Genomic DNA, 22,500 nt, shown 5'->3' with positions numbered 1-22,500 from the left:
GTAGCGTTATTACCTCACAGCAAGAGGTTCTCCAGTTCGATTCTCTGCTTGGCTTGGAAGACCCTTCTGTGTGGAGTCTGCATGTACTCCCTGCGGTTGTGTAGTGTTCGAAAGACATGCGTGTGTAAATGGGCGTGCCTTCGTTGAAGGTTGGGCGTCGAGCTGCCACCTTGGCATTTCGTAAAAAAAAAATCTACTGCCAATCATTAGCAGACCGGAGAACCGCTGTGGCGACCCCTTACCGGGAAAAAGCCAAAAGACAAACAACATGTATATATATATATATATATATATATATATATATATATATATATATATATAAATATATATATATATATATATATATATATATATATAGGTCTACTTTGCTTGGCTGAAAGCCCATATACTCAAACATTATTTTTGTAAGACGAAAATAATGAAAACTGAAATTCTGAACTGTGCAGTTTTTCTCAAGGCAAGTAAACCAATGTGTGGAAATGTGTCCTTTCCCCCCACTGTGGTGAGATCCAGGACTTGGTATATATAATTATGGGGGTGTGGGGGCATCGTCCCTCTGAAGTTTTGGGCAAGTGTTTGCTTGCTTTGGGAAAAAGTGTGTGGTTCAGGATTTTATTTTTCGTCATTTTTGTCTCACAAAAATGACAGAGTATTTGGGCTTTTGATCATGTAGATCCATATATGTGGTGGTGGTGCTGTGGTAGCGTTGCTGTCCGGTTCGATTCTCAGCTAGATCGTCTTCCGCGTGGAGAAATGCGTGAATGGGCATACCTTCGTTGAAAGTTGTGCATCAGGGCTGGTAACGCGGCATGTAAAAATCAACTACCAATAATTAGCGGACCGGAGTTCCGCTGTGACGACCCCTAACCGGAAAAAGCCGAAAGACACAACAACAACATATATATATATATAGGTTCATACTAGGCTATCTCCCCTAGGGCATTTATAAGCCTAGCCAGAGTGTGTTTGGCTTTCGCCACCCATTTTAAATGAATTTTGCTATGCCCTTTTTCGAGGTTAGTATACTGTGCCTCTGTCTAACAGTGACACAGAAGTGATACCCGGGGTAAACCTACTATCTCCCATCCACTCATCAAGATTCCTCTTGAAGAGAGTCAATGAGGGACTCTGCCTAACCTGGACTGGGATTTTATTCCAGAGTGAATGGAGCCTCTGGGTTATGAGTTTGTCCCTCCAGCATGTCCTATTTATTTCAGTGCTGAGGTTCAAGTCTCTCGAGCACGTAGCTCGATGGGATTTGGATTTTCTGAGGTGCAGCATGTCCATTAATTCCAGGTTGGACATGGCTTTATACGTCAGGCAAAGATCGCCTTTGAGCAGGCGGTATGCCACTGAGTAGAGCTGGAGTTTCTTTAACCGGGCAGCATATGGCATCTGTCTGAGCCCTTTGATCCTCTTGGTGAGGTACTTATGGGATCTTTCCAGTTGCTGCAAGTGTCTGGTAAGGTACATCCCAAAAGGGGCATTGTACTCAATTATGGGCCTGATGAGGGATGAGTAAACAGGCACGATGACCTCCCCGATCTAGATGTGAATCCCTTCATGATTAGGTGGGCTATATAAAATGTTTTTCTAACCACTTTGGCCACGTGGTTGTCAAATGAGAGATTGCTATCAACTTGGGTCCCCAGGTCCCTAATTACTTCTTCCGTACTTAATGGATTACAACCTATGTGGTAATTTGTGGGCACTTTGTTTTTGCCAAAGAGGATGACTATACACTTTTTGGCATTTAGCTTGAGGCCATGGCTCTGGCACCAGTTGGCTGTTTCTATGAGGCCCTTTTGTAGGATGCTTGTGTCGGCTGGAGAGTCGATTATGGCGCCCAGTTTGCAGTCATCTGTGAACTTAGTCAGCCACAGTCCTTCCGTGTTAGCCTGTACCTCCGAGAAATATATACCAAACAAGAGAGGTCCCAGGACTGAGCCTTGTGGGATGCCACTTGTAACTGGTTTGGAGTCTGACATGGCTCCAGCAATTCTAACCATGTGGGTTCTGTCCTTGAGCCAGTTTGCAACCCATCTAGTGACATAGGGGTTTATATTTAAGCTGGTGAGCTTATCTATAATGCCCGAGTGGGGTATTGTATCGAAGGCTTTTGCAAGGTCCAGGTAGACTGTGTGGACCACCTTCCCCTCGTCAATGGCCTTGATGACTGTTTCAAAGAAATCACCCAGGTTTAAGAGGCAGGATCTGCCCTTAACAAAGCCGAACTGGGTAGGATCCAGTGTCTGTAGGTCCCCAATATCTTTATTTATGAGGTCTGTGATGATCCTTTCCATAGATTTGCAGACCAAGCTAGTCAAGCTTATGGGGTGATAGTTTCCAGGATCCATTGAGGCACCACCTTTGTGGAGAGGGACCACTGTTGCTGTACACCACTCTTTGGGTACATATCCTGTAGTAAGGCTGAGATTGAACAGTAGTTTTATGTTTGGGTTTAGTTCTTCTTGGAGTTCATGTAGGACGCAGCCCGGGACACCATCTGGTCCCATTGATGCTGTGTTTTTTGCTTTGGAGAGGGCGGCTCTTACCTGAGCATCTGAGATGTCAGGGGGGCAGCACTCTGCTGGGATAGATATTTGCCCCTTTAGTGGGAACCTGTCAGCTAGGATGTTGGCAATGTCTGTGGGTTTGGTGTATTTTTTGTCATTTTGGACTAATTCTGAGCATATCTGGGAATTCCCACCCAGTTTCCTAACATAACTAAAGAAAGCCTTTTGATTATCCTTAGTGTCCTGTGTAATTTTTCTCTCGAAGCTGGCCTTAGACGATTTTATGAGTGCCCGTAGTTTTTTGCTAATAGTGATCAGAGATGCCTTCCCTTTTTGGGATTTTGCTCTGTCATGTAGTAGCTTCCTCCATCTATTGTATAGTTTGTTTATGGCTGGGGTCGACCAGACAGGACGCCTAACTTTGGAGGATTGGGTCTTATTTGGGATTGCATGATCCATGCATTCCTGAAGGTGTTCATAGAATGCGTTTACAAAGGATTCTGTGGCCTGGGCTGTATTTTCCACAGGCCCGGGGGCTTTGAAGGATTCCACCTTGGTTTTGAGGAGTGTGAAATTTGTTTTACAGAAGTTTTTCACTGTGGTTTTCTGGGCAGGGGCTGGGGTCGGGATGTGAATATCTAGTGAGATTAGTTTATGGTCTAATCTTACCAGTGAGAGATACACTTCTGGTCTGGAGCATAGAGTCCCCATGTTGGTGATGATCGGGTCGAGTATGTTTTCCCCTCTTGTGGGAGTGGCAACAAGTTGTTCCATAGCATTTGATTTTATAAATTCTAGGAACCTTTGGGCTAGGGTGTTGGAGCTAGAATAATGCTCCCAGTCTATGTTAGGGTAGTTGAAGTCGCCCAATATAATGGTGTTTGGAGAGACCTTCATATTTTCCAGTGTTCTCAGGAAGGCCGAGTGGGGTTCCTGGGTTTGGGAAGGTGGTCTGTAGCAGGCTATAAACTGGAAGGCAGTTTTACCCACTGTTAGTTGCACATGGAAAATCTCTGATGCTTTGTGCTGTGCCACCAACCTGGAGGTGTGGGTATCTTTGACAAATATTGATACTCCCCCTCCTTTTGTGGTTCGGTCCAAGTTTTGGGGCCGAAAAACATGGTATGAGGTATAACCTGGTAGTGCTGGGGTGCTCTCGGGTGCCTTGAACCAGGTTTCTGTTACTGCACAGATATCGATGTTCTCCATACTAAGGAGAGTTTCGAGTGCATGCATCTTGAGGTTTAGACTTCTGGTGTTGAGTAGCATTACTCTTAGTTTCTTGTCCCTTGTGATACCTATGGAGGTGTGTTTGTCTTTTGAGCCTTGCCTAAAAAAGGCACTATGGGGGTGGCAAGAGCCTTTGCCAATATTTGAAAGCCCAGGGGTGACAGGTGCAAGCCGTCCCTAGCGAAGCATAGTGGCTTGTTGAGCATGTCATCCCAGGCAGACAGGCATTGGATCCCCTTTGAATGACACCAATACTTAAGCCAATTGTTGAAATTGATCATCTTGTCTTCATATTGTGGCATCATTCTTGGTGAGGGTAAGATGCTACTCAAGGTCAGGGTCATACCGGCCTGGGCTACATGCTGAGAGAGCTCCTCTATGTCTCTTTTCATGTAGTCCAGGGAGGTATGTCTCAGGTCATTCACACCAGCATGGACAATGACTGAGTCATATTTGTACTTGCCTTGGAGTGACCTGAGTGCTTGTGTTATGTGGCGGATCCTAGCACCCGACAGGCAGCTTACCGTGACCTTCTCCTTGTTCAGCCTGGTGAGCGGGACGTCAGTGTGCCTGACGATAGAGTCTCCTATTACAAGTTTATCAGGTGTGTTGTTTAGCCTTAAGGGCTGTGACTGTTCGGCACACTGGCTTCGTGAACTATGTGTTGCACGTGTTTTGTTTTGGGGTAGCGGTTGCTTGGGTGTCAGCTTTAGAGGTCTCTGCTGCTTAGGCAGATTTTTATTTAGAGCCTCCAAGCATGTTTTTGTGTGTTTATGTGTTTGGTTTGCTGTTGTGGTAGGTCTATGTGAGACTGGAATTGTAGTGAGTGTAGTTTCCTTCTCCTCCTGACTGGTTACGCCAGTACTGAGTTGAGAGAGCTTAGCCTCCAGTTTGACTATATGGTTGCATCTCTCACATGTGTTGGAATTTGTTGGGAGGAGGAGAGGGTTGTCTGTGTACATGCGGCAGTTGTAACATTGCCTCAAGATTCCCAGATTCACCAGCTGGACCGGAGATTGACAACTGACCTTTGGACATGCTAGAATAGTATTGGGAATTCCTTTATAATTGAAAAAAAGGGCCAATGGGGAACAAAGTACTCAAGGGGAGTTTGTGAGGGTGTAGTGCTTTTAATTTTTAGTGCTGACTTAAATAATTGCTTTAGTGAGCAAGTGCCAGGCTTTAGAGTGGGAAGGGTGGCCTAATGGTTAAGGTGTTTGCCTTACAAACACAAGGTGCAGGGTTTGAGCCTCACAAGGGGTAATTGGCTAGGCTTAAAATGGCTCACAAGGGCAGTTAGCTTAGTACTAACCTATGAAAAATAACTATGAAAAATAGGGTGTTTATTATGAGAACTAGATCAGTTCTAAGGGAAAAAGTGAAGAGCAGACTTTGTGGAGCCGAGAATGGTTTAAACCCAATTAAGCGGCGCTGTCCGATGCTGCGCTATGCGCAAAATCGCGCAAAGTCACACTAAAGCGGGTTTTATACAGGGGGACCTAAAAGAGCTAGAAATTGGCCCAAAATGGCCAATAGACTACCAGATTCTTGTGCTGGGAACACTCCTCCAGGGATAGATAGGCTGCTCCAAGCTCCCCACTGCCACTGGTGAACAAAGAAGCCTCCCTTTATCCAAGAAAGGAAATGGGCAACACAGGAACTTTCCAAAAGTCCAGAATACAGCAAAGCCTGTATTTGGACTACTCTAGGTAAGGAAAGATGGGAAACAAGGATATTTTTTTTTTCTTTTTTGCAACAAACAGACTACCAGATTCTTGTGCTGGGAACACTCCTCCAGGGATAGATAGGCTGCTCCAAGCTCCCCCAAAGAAGCCTCCCTTTATCCAAGAAAGGAAATGGGCAACACAGGAACTACCAGATTCTTGTGCTGGGAACACTCCTCCAGGGATAGATAGGTTGCTTCAAGCTCACCACTGCCACTGGTGAACAAAGAAGCCTCCCTTTATCCAAGAAAGGAAATGGGCAACACAAGAACTTTCCAAAAGTCCAGAATACAGCAATGCCTGTATTTGGACTACTCTAGGTCAGGAAAGATGGGAAGCAAGGATAATTTTTTTTTCTTTTTTGCAACAAACAGCAGGAAAGTGCAATAAATATGTAACACAGGCTAGCACACTTGAGTGTGTAGCCTCAACAGGTAAATGTAACAAACAGGGCAAACTTTAAAAGTGCAGGTGCAAAAACAACTATAAACAGTTTAAAACAGTTCAAGAAGCAGAAATACTTGCAGTTTAGCTAGATCGGACAGTCGCCCAGGTAGTAGCAGGAAAAACACACTTTTATCAGGTTAGCAGTCACTCTTTTAGCTTCTCTGCTGCTGGCACCACTCTGCAGGACCGCGAGGAGCTTGACTGAGTAGTAACAAGCGCACAAACCGCGCCAAAGCGAGTTTTATACAGGGGGACTTGAAAGAGCTAGAAATTGGCCCAAAACGGCCAATAGACTACCAGTTTCTTGTGCTGGGAACACTCCTCCAGGGATAGATAGGCTGCTCTAAGCTCCCCACTGCCACTGGTGAACAAGGAAGCCTCTCTTTATACAAGAAAGGAAATGGGCAACACAGGAACTTTCCAAAAGTCCAGAATACAGCAAAGCCTGTATTTGGACTACTCTAGGTCAGGAAAGATGGGAAACAAGGATATTTTTTTTTTCTTTTTTGCAACAAACAGCAGAAAAATGCAATAAATATGTAACACAGGCTAGCTCACTTGAGTGTGTAGCCTCAACAGGTAAATGCCACAAACAGGACAAACTTTAAATTACAAGCACAAAAGTGTGCTAATGCTGGCTTTAAAGCAGGGGGTTAGAAAGAGATAGGAAATGGCCCAAAACAGCCAATAAGCTACAGGTCACTGGGCTGGAATCACTCCTCAAGGGGCAGATAGGCTGCTCAGAGCTCCCCACTCTCACTGGTGAACAAAGAAGCTTCCTCCTATCCAAATAAGGATATGGGCAACACAGGAACTATGACACAGCCCAGAGATCAGCAATACCTGAAGACTGGACTATTCTAGTTCAGTAAAGGCGGGAAACAAGGATTTTTTTTTTTTTTTTTTAGGTACAGAAACACAGTAAATGCTTTAATTCGGCTAGCACACTTGAGTGTGTAGCCTACCAGTTAAACTAAGCAAAAACAAACTTTAAAAGTGCAAAAAACTCAGAAATACGAGCAGGAATGCAATAAAACAACTTTGCAGAGCTTATTTAGTTAAAGAAACAGAGAAGTCTATATATACAGAAAAGCAGCTAAAACACACAAACACTTCAGATGCAGTGCAACCTAGAGCACTTGAGTTGTAGCAATATTAAGGCAATGAGCTAATGACACTAGACTGGGAGGAGTTTCACAGATCAGATTTACAGTAGGGGAGGGCAACTGCAAAGGGAGGGTGGAGACAATAGCCTACAGACAGTAGCACTAGAGAAAGCCACAAACAGATAAAGATTTGTAAAGATACAGAATGCTTTTAACTGCAGACAAATCAGTTACTTGTTATATATATATGCATACACTTATTTGATTTATATACATGTGCATGTATGTGTGTGTTTTTATATACATATATATATATATATATATATATATATATATATATATATATATATATACACACACACACACACACACACACACACACACACACACACACATGTATATGTATATATAAATACACATGCACACATGTTTGTTGTGTAGGTGCATATTGCAAATCTGGTAGATATCCACACATATATGAATTGTGCATTTCTGTATATTTATACATTTATATTTATTATATCAAAAAATTAAATTGTGTTATTTATGGTTGTGAAAGTAATCTTTTTAAATGTTGATATATAAGAGTGCATTCTAATGCAACCTACACTTCATCTAGCACAGATAGAAGCATGCCTAGTAACATTATGATGAGATCTCAGGAGGATGTCCTTTCCAATAAGGAGGTATGGAAGTCCTGAGCTGACATCCATCAGTCATTTTTGTTTGCCAAAGCTATTACAGCAGTGTTTTGCAGAGAGGTGTTAAAAGCTTCAGGGTTGACTTGTGTGTTGTGGGGATGTGGGTGACTGTGTTGTGGTGGTGTGCCTTTGTAAGTGTTGTGTGAATGTTATGCATTGCCAAATGAGTAGATTAAGAGTAAAATTGTTTGAGTACCCTGTTTGGAGTGTGGTGTCACTGTTGCAGCTACTAGTACTGCGTCAGTACATGTGTGTCATGAAGTATGCATATGACTGTCTGGTTTCAGGTGGTTACATTGGAGAACAAATGAAGAGTGTTGGATTGCTTTGCAGCATACTCCACAAATGTACCTAATTTTGGCTTATACTTTTGCTTTGACATACTACAATCCATAATGCTTTTTGAAAAAGTTGTTAAATTCTCAAGAAGAAATAATCACATTCATTGCAGTTAAAAACTTCTTTGTTTTCTTTCAGAAAATTAATATTAATTCATGTAGTCTTATTTTTTTGAGCTTACTAAATCAATAGTATTGCTATTTTCAAACGTATCTGATTTAGAAGCATTTTGCTGAGAGGATGAGAGATATGCTACAAGTATACAACCAAGACAAACTACATAAAGATATAGTAACAGAAATTACTGGGTCACATCAGAGGCTTGGGCAGTCATAATCGAGAACTGTTTCCATCCATCCATCCATCCATCCATCCATCCATCCTCAACCCTTTTTCCCATTTTACACAACGGGTCGGGTGTCACTTCAACAGTGACAATCATATCAAGCCAAGGTTTACATCACTGTGTAGCTAGCCCAGCCATAGCAGTTCATTCATACAACTCTCTTGCACATACACTTGCACCTATGGCCAATTTAGAGTGTCCAATCCATCTACTGCATGTCTTTGGAATGTGGGAGGAAAATGGAGCATCTGGAGGAAACCCACATGACTGCAGGGAAGACATGCCAGGAATTGAATTAGCAAACCTCTTGCTGTGAGGTGACAATGCTAACCGATGCACCACCACGGCCACCCTAAAAAGTTTGGCATTAAAAGGACAACAATGGCATTCTGTTATTAAATGCTCAACTTCTCTGTCCTTTTTCTCCCTATTTAGTGTCCCTTCTATGAATAAACAACAACACAGCATTTAAAATATTTTAAATTGACGGTTTCTCTCCACTAGAACAGTACTTTACTGTACTTTCAAAAAACTTTGATCTCACCCTGACAAAGTCTCCAATTCATTGATGTCATCAAGGCCACTGAATACAAGTAGTTTTCTGGCCAATTCCCTCCCCAAACTGACATCACCATGACCATCCTAAAAACCCACCCATGGTGTGATGTCATAGCTCCCTGGTGCTTCTCCTACCCATACAGAAAGTAAAAGCTAGAACAAAGAAACAATACATGAGTCAAATTTCCTGCTGTGAGCTGTCAATCACAACAGGTAATTGCTCAAATTACAGTTAGCACTTTGACAGCTAGGGAAGTTAGGTGTGAAGGGGGATGGAAAAGTAGTAGAATTCAGGCTTCACAAAAAAAAAACTGCAATTTAGCCATTTAAATAAGAAGCAGCAGTAAAAAGCACTTTGAAAGTCTGTACTGTGGCATTTGCACTGTTTGTGTTTTAAGTAGTCATTGAACAGCATTAAATGTTACTTAAAACTAACTGACTGAAAGACAGCAGTGTATGCATGTAAAATCAATGCAGTGACAGGAGCTTTAGGATGAAATAGGCCTGCATGACGTATTTTTTTACAGATGCGCACTGCATTGTAGGATACCTGGAGGCAGACTAAATCAGAATTACTTCAAGATTCCAGACCCTATGTGGTCAGACTCATTAATTACATATAAAAATATTTAAAAACCTGTAAATAGTCCCAGAGTGGTGTTAAAATGTAGGAAACACCAAACCATGAAGAAATAAATATATTTTTTGAGTTTGTAGGCACGGTTCTCCTTTAAATAAACATAGTTCAGATTATTATATAACAGAATAGCTATGCACAGATAACCACATGAGCAGCCAGAATGCAAATCAAATCAAATATTTTACTGTGTGCATTTATGAAATGGAGAGATCAGCCTAAACTCTGGATTAATGTGTGTGATTTTTTTAGAAATAATTCCTGGGAAATGCTATTCAGAAGTGAAAGTGATATACCAGGTAACAGCTGTAGTGGCACACCAGGCTGTGATTTCTTTGTTGTTGATTGTCATGCAAAGTTAACTAATTAGTTGAATCTAGCCAAGCTGGAAATCTTTTTTACCTCAGTAATTTGTTGATGCTTTTGCAAGCTTCTTTCAGAGAATGTGTAACACATATATAGGAACATTTGTAAAACTCAGTGCTGACCAGTCAATGACACATGATCTGTAGAGTTTCAAACTTTGCATTTTTTCAGGTGTTCCATACTAAGTGCATGAGACTGAATGGTAAGGCTACTTTTTATCACAATCTTTGCTGTCATAGTGCATTATTGGACAGATTTAGCTTTGAAAAAAATCAGGATGTCTGTCCCCATGAGGGCAGACAAGGTTTAAAAAAATAGAATTAGGAATAAGTACTTATTTTGCTAGAGGCAGCTTTGGGAGGTGCAGGAATTCACGGCAAGATAAAAGAAATGTGTTTTTATCATTTGCCATAATGGTCCTTTAAACATATGCAACAAAATCCTCATCATTCTGTAGCTTTTTGAAAACATTGTATTAAACAATGACACTTGCTACTTCCACCTTGCTTCTAAGATGATCATTGATTTTAAAAGAATATCCAGATTTGGTGTAATATCTGTGCTATGCTTGCAAAACCTGTGAGCTTGTAACAAATAAATGAGAATTTATAATCTGAATATTTAGGCTGGGGTTTAGAAAGGATTTTTGAGAGGGAAAGCTTTAGCATGAGCAGTTTCCCCTCATATTGCCCTTTTCTGATTAATAGACTATCTTACCTCTGAGGTTTCTTGCTAGTAGAAGCTTCAGCATGGAGGGTGATCCTGTTAGCTGAGCTGCATGGTAAGAAAGCGATCCGGAGGGAGTGGCTAATGCTAATTGGCCATGTGCTCTTCACCAAAAATGTCAGCAGGTGACAATTTGCACTGCTGCTGCTGTGTATATTTCACATTAAGAGAAAAAATGTAAAAGCCTCAAGAGATGACAGTCATCCACTCACTCCATTGGAAGCAGGTACTGTACATATGGGGGTAGGGTTGTATTACTGTGTGTGTGTGTGTGTGTGTGTGTGTGTGTGTGTGTGTGTGTGTGTGTGTGTGTGTGTGTGTGTAAGGGCTGAATGAAGCTGGATGAATAATTGTATATGAGTGGCTCTGTGTGCATGGCTGCCTGTTTTCACACTATGAGGGTTAGGTAGGGAATTGAGATACTTTATGGTCTGTATGTGCATGTGTGTGTGTGTTAGGGTATACATGTGAGTAAATATGTGAATGTGTCCCTAAATTCAATTGATCATGGTCTGGGGGGGGGCGGTAATTTTGGTGGATGTGCGTGTGTGTGTGTGTGTGTGTGTGTGTGTGTGTGTGTGTGTGTGTGTGTGTGTGTGTGTGTGTGTGTATGATGCATGGGCTACTGTTGTAATTACTAATACTATTGCAGGTCTGACAGAGCTAATGTTAAACAAGAGCAACTCAAAGATAAATTAATGAGGTGATAATGAGGTCATTCTCATTGTGGCCATAGCTGTCTCTGAATTGCTTTTTCTTACTGTCATGTAAATTGGCCTGCCTGCAGTAGGTAATTTACATGATCAGTGAGAATATTTCTAAATCCTAGGGAATATTAGATATTTTATATACAGACTGTATATTATTTACAAAATATATATTTTTTAAAACTAAGTTTCTTATTCTAGTAACTTTCTTAATGAGTAGTAACAATGCTTATTACTACTGCTGGTTTGTGGGCACGATCTCTGCTTTCAGTTTTGCCATTTGGAACATAGACTCAGTCATTAAGAATTAGGCAATTGCTACACTACCTTAGGGCTCCTAATTTTCTTCAGACAGTCAGTAGATGGGGTAACAGCAAACCAACGAACTATAGTGCTAAAGAATGGAGTACAAGTACTCAAGGGTTGAAGGGAGACTATTATAGCAGACTGAAGATTTTTGGATTAAGATTAAGGGAGATATTCTTAAAGCATGTTAGTGGTACTTATTAAAGGGAAGAATTAAAGAATTAAAAATAATGGTTATTTACCGATTAGCTAACACAGGAAGTCCTAGTGCTTGCCTCACCACAGCTACTCACATCAGTGATACTTTGCTCCTTCTCTTACCAAAAGCAAAACAGTAGCACTAATCCCAAGCAGCATCCTGAAAAGTAATATTGTGTAGGATCTTGATCTTCCAGTACCCAACAGTATATGCAGATAAGATGAGATTGGTAGGAGCTTCCAAAGACAAATTAACAATAGGGGCAAGAAACTCAATAGTTACCAAGTTTAAAGGTACAACATGGATTGAGTGTAAGGGTAGGTGAGTTAGGAAAAATGCACTGCAGTTACACACCAACAGAAGTCCCAGCCATTAAACCCTTTCCTGTACTGCGTACTCTAAATAAAAAAAACCTGCTTCATAACTCCTCCCACCAACTAGCTAGTTTACAATCAATGAATGAAAAATCATTTTCTTATAACTGATCCTAGCCAGGAACTTTTAAAACTACAAGAAAAAAAAACTTTAAGGTCAAAAAAAAAAATTTTTGAAACTAAACAAAGTAACAGAATAATAACAAATATCAAGAAACAATGGCAGTATCCAGACCTCAAATGAACTAATAGAGCAGAGTCCTACTTTGGTTTCTTTACTTAAAAGAGTCTGAAAACTGTTACTGTCATTTTTGCAGTTCTAAATCTTGAAGCTTGTTGGTGATGTATACATCCTAGAGATATACTATAGATTTTCATTTAAAAAAACAGAAATGCAGTTACTGGCATAATTTGGCATGCACACACACGTGGATGCTTTGTTTAAGAATCTATGCATTCCTCAGAAGCTTGATAAACAAAGTACATGGATTTCATGTTGCTATTGCCCTTTACTCCCCTGATATAGCTGTCATTACTGAAACATGGCTTAAACCTCATATTATATCTGAAGAATTTCTTCCCAATGGTTATAACATCCTCAGAACTGATAAGAGTATCTGGACGTGGTGGTGGGATTACCATTTTGTTTAAAGACAATCTTAAATTTGCACAGCTTGACTCTACTCCACCTGATATCCCTAACTCAGAAGTTTCAGTAGCACACCTAGATATGAATAATCATAAGTCCATTATTTTTATTATGATCTACCTGCCCCTGCTAATAACCTACAAAATATTGAAAACATCCTTGAATGGGCATCTACCAACTTCAGCCATGAAACTATTATACTTGGAGATTTTAACCGTGACTGGACTACTTTCTCTTCTAACCCCCTACTAACTTTATAAACCTGTACAATTTTTGTCAAAAATTAACCACCCCACACACATTGACAAACACACCAACAGGCAATCCAATCTTTACTGAATTTTAACAAACAAATCCAATATTAGCTATGATGCTAGGTGTCTCCCTGACACACTAAGTGATCACTTCCCCAACTACTTGATAAGAAAACATACATACAATTCCTGTAGCATTTCATTTTACTCCATTCGAAATAAAAAACACTTTTCTACTACCTTATTTAATACACTTCTTCAACAATATGACTGGACATCTCTAAAAACTCTTCAGTTGGATCATGCAGTACATTACTTCAACAGTGTTTTCCTTCAAATACTTAACGATCTAGCCCCAATTAGAAAAATTCGTACCAAATCCAAACTGTTTTCCTGGTTGTCAAAAGACACATTTCTTCTACCAAAACAAAGGGACAGAGCCTGGTATCTCTTTCAAAATAATAGAAGTAAACAAGATCTCATTACCTATCAACAACTTTGAAATCAAACCAAAAAACTAATTAAACAAGACAAAAAAAAACTACTTCCAAACAAGTCAGCTAAAATACCAGAAAAATCCCAAAAGATTCTTGCAAACAATCAACCTCCTTCTCAACCCAGGAAAACCCACTATCCCAGCTCCAACTCTGACCAACCCAAATTATTGCATAGCCACTCAGTTTAACTCCCATTTTATTAACTCAATAACCTCTGTACTAAACAGAACCCCTAATATGCCTCTGTCCATACCTCAAACCTCCAACAATTCTGCACTCCTCTATCGCAAACCTATCTAAACAAGTTATGTTAAAAATCTCCTTTCTAAACTCAAACCTTGCACAGTAGCTGCAGACCAGCTACCTGGTGACTTTCTACAATTAGCTGCTACTCCCATCGCTTACCCTATATCTATTCTCATTAACCATTCTATCTCTGAGCAGTATATACCACTCCTCTGGAAAATATCTTACGTCATACCCTTACATAAAGATGGCCCCTCTACTGATGTATGCAACTACAGACCCATAGCCATTTTGTCACCACTTGCCAAAATCTTAGAAAAATGTATACATAAACAGATCTTAGACCACTTTCTGTCAAATAATCTATTATGTAATACACAACATAGCTTTCACCCTAGGCAATAGCACTAGTACAGATCTAATTAGCTTTACTAACACTGTAAATCAACTCAAAAACAACTAGGCTCTGCTACCTTCCTATATATGTCAAAAGCATTTGACATTCTATCTCATCAAATACTTCTCAATAAACTGGCTTTCTGCCAATGCAGCTCTGAAGCCCTTAGCTGGTTGCATAGCTACCTGTCAGATAGGAAGCAAGCCACTTTATGGGAAAGTAAACACTCCCCCAGCTCCCTATATGTGCAGGAGTCCCACAAGGATCTATCCTTGCCCCACTTTTATTCACAATTTTTATCATTGACCTAAACTCCTCAGCAAATCCAGCCTCAATCATACAATATGCTGACAATGCTGCCCTAATCTACTCTGCCACCTCTATCAAGGAACTCTAAAAAAAAAAACTCAGGCAGCCCTCCACAATATTGAAAACTGCTTAACAGCTCATCAACTTACACTTAACCCCAATAAAACCAAGCTTATGGTCTTCTATAATTTCTAAACAACAACCAACCAACCACCAATCTCTTATTTCCTCCACCAATAGCACAAAAATAGATCCCGTTGAACATACAAAACTTCTTGGTGTTACAATCGATAGTGGACTTAAGTTTGACAAACACCTTGCACTAACAATTAAAAAGGTTCATGTCAAACCGGGTTCTCTTTATAACGCTAAATTGTATCTTACTGACCATGCCAGACTTGCAACAGCCAGAACCCATCTCCCTACTTTACTGTTAACAAATATTTACCAATCTTTGCAAATCTGAACTGAATAGCCTTGAATCTTGCTATAACAAAATAGCCAAAATTGCCACTAATCAGTCTCAAAGATCTCACCATTGCACTGCCCTTCTCCAGTTGAACTGGTTAGAGCTCCATCGCCTGCTTACTCTGACTCAACTACTAACTGCCCATACAGTCTTATACAAACCTGACAACTGCCCAGCTCTATCTTACCTTGTCCAACCCTAGGCTAACATAAAATCTCTTGGTTCTGCTGATAAAGTATTGTTGAAGGTTAACAAAACCCAAAACTCTCACGGCATCTCCTTATACTCACATATCATTGCCAAACACTGGAATTCTCTACCTCAGCATAGTCTGTCCATTAATGATACACATTCATTGAAATAGTCCCTAAAGGAATATTTCACCAAACATAGGCTTTTCTCATGTTCTCCGCCAGGCTAACTAATTTAACCCCTTAATGTCTAACTTCCTTATCTCCACCACCCATTGTCAATATTTCTTGGCAATTGAGCCTTCTTAGCTTCACTTTGTAAAATTGTTATCCTGAAAAAAAAAAAAAAAAAAATATATATATATATATATATATATATATATATATATATATATATATATATACACATATATATACATATATATATATATATATATATATATATATATATATATATATTTTGTCTGTATGAATAGTATAAGCTTATTGTACTACCATTGTTATATGCTTTTAGATACAATGTCAAGAAACTTGCATTTAAACTCCTATTATAATTGTCATATGTGCAAATGTATAATTATGTAATCTTCTTGGAGCTTTTCTCCCCGGGTCTCCACTGAAAATGGGCTTCTGGTTAGTCGGACAATATCCGGTTATCAGACGTAAATAAATAAATAAATAAAATAAATAAATACTCCCCTGAAGGTAATCTTAAGAAAGTTTTAATGAGGTAGATGTAAATTTAATACAATGCAGCTAACATTAAACAGTTTCATTTTGGACCAAATGTGCTGCCAGTCACATAGCTGCTCATGATGTGACCATTATCATTTACTTTAAATTCTTCAGAACTATGATAAGAGTTTCTACCAGATTATTTTGAGGTTCAGTTAATTATCTTAAATAATGTCATGTCATTTTCCTTTACTCTGCATATGCAAAACTATTATTTTTATTTATTTGTATTTTTATTATATTTGTTTACCGGGTAATGACCGTCTGGGCCAGAAACCCATTTTCAGCGGTGACCCAGGGAGAAAAGCTCCAAACACACACTTGAGAAAAATTTAAAAAGCCAGTGATCTAAACAATATTACTAATGTGTGATAAGTCACAGTGTAAAAAATATATATACATTTACAAAAGTGTTTGACCATAGACTTCCTAGGATTTAAGACCACACTAGCTGCTAATAGGAGAAGTATAATAAAATGTTAGCCAAGTGGAAAAAATAAAACATTAGACATGGGCTAGAGCTAGATAGGAAAGGAGCAGTTATAAGAGAATAGATGGAGAGTGGGTAGACTTAGCCAGGAGTATGGCAGGAGCAGAGCCAATTATTTGCTAGATGTTCTTTTAGGAGGTGTTTGAACTGATGATAGCTAAGGTTTTTTGCTATGGGTTCAGGAAGACTGTTCCAAAACTTAACAATTTTATAGGAGTAGGGAGAGGTACTATGAGTGTTATGGGGTTGAATATCCTTTAATATTAGTTTGTTTGAGGACCTGAGTGATCTGTAATTTATATTGGGTAGAATTAGGTTAGTAAGTGTGGGGCAGTCGCTAGGCTGGTGAATTATTTTGTGGACTATGGTCAGTTGATTGAGTGTTAAAAGGCTTGGGAGTTCAAGCCAGTTGAGTTTGGTGAATGCTGAGCAGTGGTGGGTTCTGTGTGGGTGGCCTGTAGCAAGCTTTGCAATTTTATTATAGCAGGAGTCTAGACTATTCAGGTCTGTTTTTCATAGATTAGTAAATATTTGGGATTCATAGAAGATAGTAGAAAGCAGTTATGAGTGGGCAGTGGCTAGTCTGGAACTTTCAGTAAGGAAAAGTTTAGCTCTATATAGTGTACCTAGTTTGGTGTGGACTTGTTTGATGGTGAGGGAGATGTGAATATCAAATCTTAAGGTATCATCTATTGTGACACCTAGAAGTTTGGTATGACTCGTGGGTAATATTGTGGTGCCATTTGAGGAAGATATTGTTAGAGGGAACTGGCATATTTTGTGTTTGTTGTTTCTGAAAACTATTGTCTTGGTTTTGTTAGGGTTAAGTATGAATTGGTTTTCAGTGAGGTATTTTTCTATAGCCTAAAAAGATATTTGCATTTTTGTTTGTAGTTCCTGGGGAGTGGTGGCTGGGAAAATAAGTGTGGAGTCATCAGCGTACTGGACTATGGAGGCTAGTTGAGTTGCAGAGCAGAGGTCAATTGTAAATATTGTAAAAAGAAGGGGGCCAAGTATGGAACCTTGGGGTATACCAGTAGAGTTGGGGAGAAGAGGGGAAAGGGTGTATTCCCATTTGGTAGCTTGCTGACGGTTAGATAGATAGCTATGGAACCAGGACAGGGCAGCTGAACTAAGGCCATAAGATGACAGTTTGTTGAGTAGGATTTGGTGTGAAACAGTATCAAAGGCTTTTGACATATCAAGGAATATGGATGAGACAAGTTGGCCATCATTTATGAGACTTTGCATGGTGTTAGTAAAAGACAGTAGGGCAGTGCTAGTACTATGTTTTTGCCTAAAGCCATGTTGAGTGCAGGAAAGTAGGTTGTGATTAAGAAAATGGTTAAGGAGTTGTCTGTGAAAGCATTTTTCTAAGATTTTAGCTAAAGGGGAGAGGATGGCTATGGGACAATAGTTTGTTAGTTCTTTAGAGGTCCCACCTTTGTGTCGGGGAATAATGTGAGATATTTTCCAAAAGACAGGGAACATATTGCTCAGCAGCAGAATGGTTGATCAGAAATGATATAGGATAGCCAATAGATGGGGCAGCAATTTTAAGGAATTCATTGGGAAGTAGGTCTGCTGCTAGACAGCAGGGTTTTAGCTTGGAGAGGAGGGTTTTATGTATGGTGTTTAATTTCAAGCAACATTAAACAGCATTATAATGCAATTATTTTAATTCTATGTCCATGAACAACCAGCTGCTCTCTGTTTTCTTTACTTTCCTCCTGCATATAAATGTTTGTCTTAACTATTGGGTTTAGTTTTGCTATATACTGCAGGTAACTATGAGAACCTTTTCCAGATAAAGAACTGTAATGTATGTGATTACTGATTGTGGATGATAGGTATTATGTATTTCTGTGCATAATCTGTATGGAAAGTATATAAAACGGTAATTATTATCCTTACTTCAATCCTTTTGTTTTGAATATTGGCCTTCTTACATCTCTGTGCCCTTTGCCCTTATGTTGGCAGATGAGACAAATCTATATTCACTGTCCTTACTGTGCATTATAAACTCTCTCTTTCTTTTCCTTTTATTTCCCTAACATCTCATAGCATTTCTTTATTTTTATTGTCAGACTCAACATTGACATAAACATCTTTAGACCCATGTACATAATTTCTTTTTTTGTTTTACTTTTATTTAAAACACTGAAAATTTAAAGTACACAATTCCATCTGTTGCTCAACATTGTTTTCCAGTGCCTTCCATGAATATAAATAAAATGTTTTTGATCTGAACTTCCAGAATGTCAAAATAATTCTATGTATTTCAAATGCATGATTATAAAATAGGAGCAGTTCTGTATTTAATGGAGCTGTTCTGTTCCCTTCTATGAATAACAAGACTTAAAAACATGAATCATGCAACTCATATTGAGACAAAACAGAAAGGACAAATTTGAGTTGTAGAAAAGGTCATGATGCCAAATAATGTTGGTGGAGTTATCGTTTAATTATATCATTTTAGAATGTCTGCCTTCCTACCTCACAAGTAATTAAGTAAATTGTGTGCGCGTGTGTATGTGTGTGTGTCTGTGTGTGTGTATGTGTATGTTTGTGTGTGTATGTGTGTGTGTGTGTGTGTGTGTGTGCATGTGTGTGTGTATGTGTGTGTGTGTGTGTGTGTGTGTGTGTGTGTGTGTGTGTGTGTGTGTGTGTGTGTGTGTGTGTGTGTGTGTGTGTGTGTGATGTATGTACATTTTAAATGGTTAGTATTATAGCATTAATTATTTAATACAAAATAAAGAAGCAGCTATATAATTCACATAGGAGGAATCAAGTCTGAAAAAGAAAACGGCAGCCATCAGTCTTTATCCACCATTTTACATAGCTTACGACTTCTAGCTTTTTCCTGTTGTCAAAATCTGTCATTTCCACATCCTTACCTCTTTGTAGACCTCTGTTTCAACCTTTTCTCACATTTGTGGACCCCTAATATCTCCTTACTCTGCTATGGCATCCACCTAATAGTCATGCTCAATCTTAAAACATGAACAAACAATGGAACTAGGTTTGCCCCTACCACACTACGACTTTGCAAACCATCTGCCTGAAATGTCTACCATCTTTATAACACTTTTATTCTTCTCATATTTTATATCTCAGTGTCTTTCATATTGATATTGAGAGTTTTAGTCCTACGTTATTGCACTTCCAAGCCCAACAACATTTGTTGCATGCCTGCCCCTCTCCACCCCTCTCAGAACCAGTCTCATTCCCACCATCTGTGTCACACATACCTTTCAGGCAATCATTATATGTTAATACTGAGAATGAGTATATTCAGTTCTTCTGTGTCAAACATCTGATTTATATCAAACTTTTAGGTGATAAAGATCAATCTCTCAGTGACATGGATATGCAAAACAGGAAAACGGAACACAACATTTATCTTTACACAATTAAATCCTTCCCCAACCTACTGATTTTAACCTCTCTCACCATTGCATGTCAGGTTGAGGTAGACCAGCCAAATATAGCATGACTGAAAGTACATACAAAGGAAAGCTATGGCCAGTAGCAAAATGAATGATCCTGTTTCTGTGTACAGATCAAAGCTGTTTCCATAAACCCCTTGCAGAAAGTCTGACCCCAGATATCCCCTTACTTAATGTAATAGGTGTGAGGTCCCTCCATCTTGCTGGGAAATGGAGAAACACCCTTAAAGGTTTTACAGCCAAACAAGATTTTCAGCTGAGATGTAATTTTGTCCAAATTACTGTCATTCTAGACTCACAAGTATGTATATGTTGGTCTGGTCTATAATGTTGGCAGCTAACTTTTCAAGCTCTAGGTCATTCAGTAAAATCTGTCAAAACTTCCAGTTTCCACAAAATGAATAAAAGCTAGTTTATTGCATGACCAATATCTTGATGGCTGGGCTTTCTAGTTAAATGCCAGTGAAAAGGCTCACTTTAACCATACATGAGGTACCGATACCCCTTCTCCTACTTCTACGTGTTTATACAAAGATGGGATTGCACTATAATGGAGAAAGAGGATTTATATATTCTGTAAATGGAGGACTACTGTCAACATCCACAATACACATCACTCTTCACATTCACCTTGTTGCACTGATTCACTGGGATACTCTATGAGCAGAACTCAGCTATCAGCCTTTTAAGGAGTCCCTGAAAAAGATAAATGACATCTGTAGTGTGTGTGTGTGTGTGTGTGTGTGTGTGTGTGTGTGTGTGTGTGTGTGTGTGTGTGTGTGTGTGTGTGTGTGTGTGTGTGTGTGTGTGTGTGTGTGTGTGTGTGTGTGTGTGTGTGCGTGTGTGTGTGTGTATGTGTGTGTGTGTGTGTGTGTGTGTGTGTGTGTGTGTGTGTGTGTGTGTGTGTGTGTGTGTGTGTGTGTGCGCGTGCCCATGTGCGTGCATGTGTGTGTGTGTGTGTGTGTATGCATGTGTGTGCACGTGCGTATGTATATACGGGCCTATATCACTTTGTCAAACAAATTATTTATTGAATACTTCTTTGTCAAACTTTATTCAGCGAATCTTAATCCATCGACACTCATTTTTGCAAACATTTTCCCAGTGAAAAAAATTAGTCGGCCAACCTAATGAATATCACAAAAACCACAACATATAAAACCCACCCAGGTGGGGGGGGGTTGAGCTCTTCACTCCCCCAACTAAATATACCATTTCTGAGATCACACCACAGTGAAGAAAAGGGCAAAATCCCAAATGATCAACTAGTTTTTCTCCGTGAGAAAAATTTCACTAAAACAAGCATTCGCTGGATTAACATTCACTGAATAAAGTTTGACGAACAGGTATTTGATAAATAGTTCATTCGACAAACTAATAGGGACCTGTATATATATATATATATATATATATATATATATATATATATATATATATATGTATATGCACACATACACACACACACACACACATATATATATATCTATATATATATATATATCTATACATATATATATCTATATATATATATATATATATATATATATATATATATATATATATATAATTTATTTAATTATTTTGTTTTAAATTTGTTGACCAGGTGTGTCCAGCTGAGCCAAAGCCCTTTTTCAGTGGAGGCCCAGAGAGAAAAGCTCCATGAGTACATACAAATTAACAAAAAGTAGAATACAATGGTAATTTTGATACTTATAGTAATCATAAAACATGTATAAGGCTAATAAAAAACAAAAGTAGCAAAACAGTAATGATGAGGTGTTGTAATACATAGGAAGTTATATAAGCAGCTTGATGAGTTTGCTATTATTACAAGTATTTTATATTACTTAGTAACAGTAATTCTTGTAGTATTTATAGTTTTATAAAGGGGAGGAAGGTTAAGAGGTAGTGGGGAGAGAAAGGAAAAGAGTAGAATGAGAAAGGGAGAGGTTGATTTATGGGGAGAAAGAAGAGAGAAAACTGATTTAGTAGTGACTATATAAGATGGCTGAGGTCAGGGAGGATGAGGGCCATGGCAGGACCAGTGGCTTTTAAAGTATTCATTGGTGGCGAATGTAAATTGTTTGGGGTGTGTGATGGTCCTGATTTCAGGGAGGAGTTTATTCCAAGCAATGGAGGGGTGGTAGCTATATGTGTGGCATCCAGTTTTTGACTTGTGTTTGTAGACTTTTAATATATATATATATATATATATATATATATATATATATATATATATATATCTATAGAGAGAGAGAGAGAGAGAGATGTATATACATGGTTTACTATCAAAATGTGGAACTCCACTTATGCAAAACTGGGATGGTCGAATGTGTGTTTTACAGTTTCTATAATACCGATCTGGAAATGTTCGAATGCACATTAGCAAATGGGGTCTATATTAGATCACCGAACACTTGAAAAAGCGAATGGTGATTAATCAACCCTATGTAAGCGAAAGCTTACAATTTCGAACTGTCAGAACAGCAATTATTTTCCTAGGGAAAAAAAAAAATCACTGTTCCAACAAAA

Source organism: Protopterus annectens, chromosome 2.part2, assembly GCF_019279795.1.
Source record: "Protopterus annectens isolate FY-2018-M chromosome 2.part2, PAN1.0, whole genome shotgun sequence".
Taxonomy (NCBI): domain Eukaryota; kingdom Metazoa; phylum Chordata; order Ceratodontiformes; family Protopteridae; genus Protopterus; species Protopterus annectens.
This window is presented reverse-complemented; position numbering follows the sequence as displayed.